The sequence below is a fragment of the Rhinolophus ferrumequinum genome, chromosome 22 (genome assembly GCF_004115265.2).
Source record: "Rhinolophus ferrumequinum isolate MPI-CBG mRhiFer1 chromosome 22, mRhiFer1_v1.p, whole genome shotgun sequence".
Lineage (NCBI taxonomy): Eukaryota > Metazoa > Chordata > Mammalia > Chiroptera > Rhinolophidae > Rhinolophus > Rhinolophus ferrumequinum.
The window spans coordinates 4,486,462-4,495,524 of NC_046305.1; the positions used below are offsets into that span (position 1 = coordinate 4,486,462).

The window sequence follows — 9,063 nt, forward strand, 5'->3', positions numbered from 1 at the left end:
GGGATGGTGGTGATGCATTTAAGAGATCTATGCATTCAAAACAGAATGAAATATACTGTTATTTAAAGGCCTTATCTTTCCCCAAAACTGAGCCATTTCTTGAGGATGTAAGATCCCCGAGGTTTTACGACCATTCTCCTTTCTACCCGAAGTAGATCACTGTCCACCTCCTCCCACAGCCACTGGAGTCCACGCCTGTTACATTGTAGCAGCTTGTTACACTGTAACTACTTAAACAAGGAAACACTAATCACCTTGTCATTAGATAACCACTATTTGGAATGAAATCAGACTTTGCCCCCAGATATGGTCCCTCATCTATACTGCTTGCCCAACTTGAAGATTTTTGTGCATACAGAGCATTTCTTCCTAAGCAAGAACCCACGAGAGCATGCCATGTGTGCACCCTGGCACGTCAAGCCCACAGCCCTCTGTGCCAGATGGCCACACCTGAATCCTGCTCGGACGTGCTCTGAAGGCCTGTGTTCTCTGTGCTTTGTACAGCTTTGACTTTTGGGTAAGCAAAAAAATAATATTTTTGCTTAGCAAAACCCATGCATGAGCAAAATCTACAACTGTTTTTATACTGGAGAGAAAAAGACATCAGTGAAACAAAACGGAGAATCCAAAAATAGACCAAAATACAAATGGCGTTTTCGTTCATGGTGAAGGTGGCATTTTAAACGAGGAGGGAAAACATGGGTTCACTGGCAAACTATTGGGGGAAAAGCTCGATTCCTGATGCATTCCTTCAGTTTTGGGCCTCAAAGATTTACATACAAAGTATCAAAGATTTAACATGTATTAAGGAGTTGAATATAAAAAAAACCCATAAAATTTCAAAAAGGAAGCGTGAGCGAAGGTAGAAAAGCTTATCTAAGAAGATAAAACCTAGAGACAATAGAAAGTAAGAAACTGGTAGATTTGAACACACAATTTTTTTTCTCTATAGAATAAAAGTTAGTTTAAGCAAAATGCAGGCCAGTGGCAAATGAAAATATATTTGCAACATATACGGCAGCAAAGGGCCAATTTCCTTACTTTATAAAAAGCTTATGTAAGTTAACAAGAAAAAATAACAACCTAATACAAAAATAGGCAAAAGGTAAAAACTGGCAGTTTTCAACAACAAAAGTTTCAGCCATTAAATACTAATGAATAGTAAAACTTACTAATAATTAGATAAGTGCAAGTCGAAACAAAAATGAAATGCCTATGAGACTGACAAACTTTTACAAATTGACGACAGCCAATACTGTTGAGGGCGTGGTGGGGGGCTCCCACAGACTGCTGTGGGAGTGTAAAGCGATGGACTCGCAGGCAGGGAACTCGGACTGTCAATATTTACAGAATCTTTGACTTAGCATTCCCACTAAATTAGACCTACTATCGATATGGTTATAAAATCTTGCCAAGGTAATCTATATGGTTGGGTTCCTTACAGTTTTGTAATAGCAAAAACATTTCAAAGAAAGATAAAGAAACAATTAAATTGACCACCAGCAGGAAAGTTGTAAAAAAGATAACGTTCTAGTCTGACACCACCAAGTACTGGCAAAGTTGCTAAGCAACGGGAAGTCTCTTCTGCTGCCTAGGGGGGTAGAGAGGGATGGGTGCTAACATTTGGAAAAAGTTTGGCACTGCCTAGTGCAGTTGACATACGCATGACCTAGACACTCCAGTCCTAGAAATATACCTGTGAAAACGGGTGCATATGAACACCAAAATACATCTGCAAGGATGGCCACGAAAGCGTTTCCTACAATAGGCCCAAACTGGAAACGACTGAAATGTCCATCAACATTAGAATTGATTTTTTTTTAAGTGTGAGTTAGTGTACAATGCATTACTATTAGGTTGGTGCAAAAGTAACTGTGTTGTTGGGGGTTTTTTTTGCCATTTTTAACCTTTTAAACCACAATTACTTTCGCACCAACCTAATAGAATGAAAATGAATGAACTCAGCTACATGCTACAACATGGACGAATCTCATAAATATCACACTGAGCAAAAGAAACACAATTCATAGTGATATTCCATTAGAACAGAGTCATATACAGAAAAATAAACTATCTTATTTAGAAGTGCATCCACTGATGGTAATTTTTTTTTTTTTAACGCAAGGAAATTATTATCACAAAAGTCAGGACAGAGAGATTTCTAACAGGATAAGGCCGCAATTGAGGAGTCCACTGGGAGCCTTGGGGTAGAGGCAGTGTTCTATTACGTGACCTGGGCAGGCTCTCAATGGCGTGCGTGTGTGTGTGTGTGTGTGATAGCATAATAAAATAAGGACAAAAGAAATTCTAAATGTATTATTGGGACATCCTTATGATGCCAATGTCACCGTCAAAGAAGGGGACGAGACAGCTCTTCAAGTACTCACGTATAAGGCCTCTAAGATGCATTAAGTGAAAGAAACAAAGTGCCAAAGTGTGCATGGCATAAAATCTTGTGTGTAAACAGGTGATAGATATGTGGATACATAGATTCATAAATAGATGGACAACGGATAGATACATAGGTAAAAACATAGATACAAAGATAGATGATAGATCAATAATTGATACATAGATATATGCATATAAAGAAACAAACAAACCCAAGTAGACAAATGCATATATGGAGACCTATACATAGATGATAGAAAAACAGATAAATGACTGAGTACATAGATACATAGAGTACACAAAAATATAAATACACAGAAATATATAAGACACAAAGGTATAGAGATACTAAATTAACTCATAGATATATAGATGCAGAAATGGATAAGTGGATAGATATTAGATGATAGGATGTATGTGCAGATTTTGTTTTGTTTCTGGAGGGAACTAGAAAATGAATAGTGGTCACCTCCAGACAATGTTATAACACACATCCATAAAACATCATGTGACATTACTTCAGAGTATAATGCCATTTTAAAATATATTTTTATATGTATTAACCTAAAATTAAAAAAGCTAAAATAAGAGGCAGGGAGCATTTATTTGGGATCCAAAAGAACTGCAATTTGACGGCACAGATTCGGGTAGAAACCCAAAATGCATCCCAATTATGGGGTGAAGGCAAGGGGTTTTCATGAGAAAAGGGAATAATTGCATGAATGGAAGCAACAGAGTTCCACTGGTCAACAAGCTGAGTCACTCTTTAGCTGTATGTGGCTGCTTACTGCTTGTCTTCAGAAGGAACGTCCACGGTCAACTGTCCTTGTGTTCAGGAGGTCTGCTCTCCTCTTAGCTTCACAGACCGTTGTATGCAAGACGGCATGGCTTCGTCCAAGGGTCATTCTGCCTGATTCACAGAGTCCAAAGTTTAAGGACCAAGAAGCGCACGGCAGTGCTGTGAGTGGCTGCTCTGGCCCTATTTTGTTTTTGTTTTTTAGAGAATTTTTATAATAAGAGTGTATTTGAGCCAACACTAACGACATATGCTGGGGACTGAGTTCTCGAGTGCTCCCCGCTCTGGCCCTGTTTTGAAATGGCTCCACTCAGGTCATTTTTCACATATGCACAGAATAGAAAGATGGTAAGAATGTACGGGAAACAGTAAAAGTAATGTCTAGTAAGAGTGCTGGATGGCCATATTCTGTTTTGCCCCTTATTTAGATTTCCCAAAACTTCAATAATAAAGATCTATTTTGTATATAAAAATATAACTATCTCTTAAATTAGAATACAAATCAAACAGACACACTGGACTTAACAAATAAGTGAAAGCACTCAGGCAGTCATTACTCTTTTTATTCACAGCTGTTCACTAGAGTCCTTATGCAGGGAGGGGACACTGCAGCAAGGTCCTAGCGAGCTTTCCACCTGGAAAGCTGTGTGCAGTGGGCACCTGGTCCTGCCATTCCTGTGTGGGGACAGGGATGTGACAGGAGCTGTGTCAGAGGAAGGACAGGGCTCAGAGCTGGGGACTCTGACCGTGCCCTCAGGCAGAGTGCCCTCCTGCCCTCACAAACCTGAAGCTGAGTCAGACCTTGCAAACCACAGGCGCTGCTCAGATGTCCACCCGCTCACTTACTAAACAAATACTCACCAGCCGGTCCAGGCCCTGGGGACCTAAAGATAAAGTGTCTCCTGGCAGGGGTGACACATTACGATGGGGCACAGAGACAGCAAGTGACTACATTACAACAAAAGGTGAGATGTGATCAGAAGAGAAACTAAGCAGGCAGGAGACCGATTAGCCCAGAGGAGCTGGTCAGGAAAGGCCTGAGGAGGGCAGGGCTTTGGGAGGTGGGACAGAGATTTCAGGGAAGGGCTCAGGACTGAAGTTCCCGTCGCCCTGAGGGTCCAGGTGGGTGGTGCTTCCTCCCACCTCAAGCACGGTGAGAGGATTTCAAGAAAACCACTAAGAAGAGCCTGCCACGGGCTCCCTGGATGGGGGGGCCATGTTTCTTGGTGTGGGAAATGATCCCTGAATGGGCGAGGGTGGGGCTGTACCAACAGGCAGCACCCCTCCCCAGTGCGGGGAAACGCTGTGTGAGGGCTGACCCGGCCTGACCACACAGGTCACAAGACAGAGACGTGGCCTGGAGCCCTCCTAAATTCTGACCAAGGAGGGTCTCTGAGAATGGGGTCGGGACCCCTCCTGGAAGTCTGACCGGACGACACCCCAGGAAAAACATCTGCGTTGTGAGAAGTGCCGGCAGAGGAGCCTCTGAAGAAGCCGGGAGAAAGGCCCCCCACCGAGTCAGCCCCAATGACCTACCAGGCCCAGAAGGTTCTAATCCATTCATTCATCCAACGTGTAGTCCCTGAGCTCCTACCACGTGCCAGACTCAGCTCTAGGCCCTCAGCATGTCCATGAGCAACTGTGAAATGGGGGAGGGGACACAAATGGAACAAATGACAGCATGGATATATAATCTACCAGCTATGACAGAATTAGACATGGGGGATGAGAAGCAGGGTAACGAAGGGGTTGCGTGTATTTAAACGTGTGCATAAGTTGTATGTATATATATTTTTATATATTTTCTACTTTTTTAAAAGGGTAAGAGTGATGGGAGTTGTAAAGTTGTTTAACTTTAAATTTGAAATAATTTCAAACTTATAAAGTTGTAAGAATATTACAGAGAACTCCCACATGTCTCTTATGTATACGTGTATACATATGCATCCAAGTATGCATTTAAACATTTTCTGTTATTATATAGCTTACAGATTCTTATTTTACTGACTCAACTATAACTGTAATCCATTCCTATCCTTATTTATATTGAATATCAAATTTTTCTAAGCACACTTTTACTTTTTAGCACGAGATTTCCCAGGCTGCCCTGGGAATCAGCCATATTCCGAGGGAGCTCCCTTCACCTGGAAGGAAAAATGAGGCATGGCATCAAGTGTCCATCCCTAAAACTACTATTTGCTTCTATACCCTTTTTATTTTTTGTCTCCCCTCCTGTTCCTCTAAAAGAATACTTTTCTTAGCAGGTAACTGTCTCTCCACTGCTCCCATCTACTCCTGGCTGCCCATGTGTTTGCCTCTCTCATGCCATTTCTTACATCCTCCAAACCTCTCCTTATTGCGTTATCCAGGCCGCTCAGCGTCTTCCTGTTGACCCCTTATTTTTCTCCTTCTCTTCATAGCCCAACATAGTAAATTTCCTACACACTCGTAGCTCTAGTTGCCCATCTCCAATTCTTTCAACCCACCTTCGGCCAGGCTTCCCGTCCCATCACTCCTCTGAAACTGCTCTTGTTAATGTCGTTTCTCACTCCAAGTCCCTTTGGAAAATTTGGCAGTTGACACTCTTTCCTCCTCACTGGCCTTTGTGATGTCACCCTCGCCTGGTTCCCCTCTCGCTTCGCTGGTAGCCCCTTCTTGTATTCTTTTGCTAGCTCCTCCTCCTTTACCAACCTCTCAACACTGAAGGGCCCAACAGGGCCCTCTGACCTGCACCTCATTCTATCCTATGTGTGATTTTAAATACCATCCATATACCTTGGATTTCCAAAAGTGGACCTCAAGCTCAGACCTGAGAGCCAAGCTCTTATCTTCTCCTGGATGTCTAAGAGGTGTCTCAAAATAAGATGTGGGGCAGACACTAGCTAGTTGTTCACCAAATCCTTTTCACCTTGAGCTCCCAGCCAAGCATTTCCTAGATTCCCTTGCAGCTAGATGTAGCTCCACAGCAGAGCAGTCACAGGATTGAAAGAGCCTGGACTCGTGAATAAATGCATAAAACACCATCCACTGAATACCCACATTGAACTGTTTTATGAACAAGAAAAGAAAAATCCATTGTGCTCAGCAATTGTTATCTTGAGGTTGTTAAATAGCAGTTAGCCTACCCAGCCTACTACAGATGTCCAAAACGGAACTTCACTCTGCCACCGTTTCTTCTCCCAGCAATCTCCTCTTGCTCGGTAATTCCTTGGTCATTGGTGCCTTCTCCGTTCTCCTGCTCGAGACAGAAGCCTCGATTTCTTTCTTTGCCTCACCCACACATCCCGCCCACAAGCGTGGTCTCGACTCCATGTCTGTATTATTCCAGTCTTGCCAAAGTAACAAACAAAACCAAACTCACCGCCAGTTACGATAGGTACTTGTGCTTCACACACAGGTCTGCAGCATGGCTGTGACTGTGCTGGGCTTGGCTGACCCTGGTTGTGTCCAGGCAAGTGTGGCTCCCGACAGCAAACCAGATTTGGGTCTGCAAGCCGTCACTCTAGTCCTCCGAGGGAAGCAGCAGTGGCTTCCTGAAACATGATCTTTTCACAGCGGGTGGCAGAAGCACAAGAGAGATGACAGAAGTTCTCCAGGCCTCCTAAAACTTCAGGTTGAAATCTCAACCATAATCTGTGATTACCTTGTTTTTGACAAGTTCCCACATTGCAATGTAAGCTCTGTTACTGCCTGGCATCTAGTAGGTGCTTAAAAAACATTTGCTAAATTAAAGTTAAATGACAGGATTCTGGAAAAGTAGTTTGAGGCTAGATTGTGAAGGGTCTTGAAATGCCTTAAGAGCCTGGACTTCATCTTGAAGGCACTGGTCAGTCATCCAACACGAGCTCTGCTTCAGAAGGGGAACTGTGACGGGAGCCGGGTGACTAATTTTAGTTGAAGGGTTACTTTACTTGTCCAGGTCGGAGGAGACTTAAGGCCTAAACTAGGGCAGAGGGACGAGCCAGGGGACTGCTTTGAGGTAACACCAGTAAGAACTGGTAATAACAGCATTCAGTTATTTGTTAAGTGCCCAGAGTATGTGCTGTCTTCACAACAGCCAAACAAAATAGGTGTTAGTAGACTAATTTTGAAGATAAAAAGACAAAACAAGTTTCAGAGAACTTAGGCCACTTCCCCCAAAGTCACACAGCTACACACGTGGCTACTCTGGAATCCCCCTGCAGGACTGATCCCGGCCGAGGCGTGACGCCAAGTGTCTAACAGAGGTAACGACTTAGAGGGGGCCCTTCGCTCAGTCCGTACAGGTGGGGTGGGAAGGGCGATGGAGGAGGCTGTGGACACCCTGCGGGTGGTGCCTGTGACCCAGGAAGGGGTTCTGCAGGAAACAGGAGCTGGCTCTGGCTAACCTGGATAGGCCGCCGGCTCACAGAGGCGGAGGTGGGCTGGAGGTACCGGCGCCGTGAAAAGCGCAGGAACCCGGGGGTTCCAGAGGCTGGGCCACAGAGACCCGTCCTTCACGCCTTCATTGAACAAGCAGTGAGTGAGCACCAGGCAGGTCCGAGCACTGGGGGTTCGGAGGTGAAGAGCGACACAGTATCCCCGCTTTCATGCAAGTGCACTGGAGTGGGGGCGCCAGACCATAAACTCGTTCACGCATTGAACCCCGAAGTGTGTCAGATGGCAGAGCACGAGGCGAGGAAGGGGGATCGGGAGCGCCTTGAGAAGAAAGCTGCAATTTTTAATGGGCTAGTGAGAAAAGCCTCTGTATTTTGCAAAATGTCTATGATAAACAAACAAACACTGCGTTTGCGAGGATATTTTTACAAGAAGGTCCTGCGTGGTTACGTCCTTCTCTGCGGTCCCCCCGCGAAAGCTGGGCGGGGAGGGGCCGGAGCGCCGCTCCCCAGTCTCCCGCGCCGCCTCGTCTCACTCACGACAGCCAACGAGCGGCCCCCCCTCCCGGAGGCCTGCGCAGCACACGCTCACTTCCCCCCCGTTTCCGAGGCTGCGAAGGCCAAGATCCAGGTGCCCGCAGACTCCGTGTCCGGGGAGCCGCTCCCGGGCTCACAGGCGGCCGCCACGGACCCCGATCCTGAGGGCCCCACCCCGGGACTCATCCCCCCCACGGCCACACCTCCACACAGTCACACTGGAGATGAGGCTTCAAGCTACGACCGGGTGGGAGGAGACAGTGCGCAGCAGCGGGCGGACAGACAAACGCCCTCTCGTACCCCTCAATGTCCCAGCCAAACAAGCCCTCTCCCCCGACACGGGACACCCTCCATCACCAGGCCTTCCTGTCCGAGCAGAAACTGCGAGCAGCACGGCGGACGTCGCTGAAGCGGCCGCAGCCAACGCCTCAGGAGCCCTCCGAGTACTTCAGGAGCGCGGCCCTGACAACCCAGTGCACAGCACGCAACGCCCGGCCCAGAGCCCCGAGACCCGGGGCCCCGGCCCCCCACCCCTCCCGTGGCGTCCCAGAGGGCGCCGCACCCCACCGCAGGCCGGGGCCGCCCGCATGGGGCGCCCCTCACGGCTGGGGCGTCCAGGGCGAGGGCGAGCCGCCTTCACGGCACTCGGAAGCAAGGCCGGCTCCTGCGGCCGGCCCGGCCCCACTCGGGCCTCAGCGACGATCCCTCCCCGGGCAGCACACGGGCGCCACTGGGACCCCTGGTCCCCATCGGGGGCCTGTGGTCCCCCAGGCGGTGCTGCACTGTTTCCGGAAACAGAACCCAGAGAGCGGGACACGAGCCGGCGACAGGGGGGCGTGAGCGGGCAAGGCCACCAAGCGGCAGGGCTTGGCTCGGTCTCTCGACAAGTGACAAACCACCTCAAACGGTCACATTCCCCAGCTGGGGAGACGCGCAGGCCCTAACACCCCAGGTCGCCCTCACTCGGCCCCAACAGCCACCTCA

At 47.4% G+C, this 9,063-nt stretch overlaps 2 long non-coding RNA genes across 3 annotated transcripts in view; both read right to left on the reverse strand.

Annotated features, from left to right (window-relative positions):
• Positions 1-9,063, reverse strand: part of LOC117014496 (uncharacterized) — a 101,021-nt gene that overhangs the window by 90,811 nt on the left and 1,147 nt on the right. The gene's annotated exons all lie outside the window — the stretch shown is intronic.
• LOC117014494 (uncharacterized) lies at positions 3,062-8,066 on the reverse strand. Of its 2 annotated transcripts, none has more exons than XR_004421534.1 (3): positions 6,313-8,066; positions 4,724-4,826; positions 3,062-3,301 (listed from the first exon to the last, which is right to left on the reverse strand). It is a non-coding gene; the product is annotated as an uncharacterized LOC117014494 (long non-coding RNA). The 2 variants fall into 2 exon arrangements; XR_004421533.1 differs by lacking the exon at positions 3,062-3,301 and having other exon boundaries at positions 4,502-4,826; positions 6,313-6,422; positions 6,549-8,066.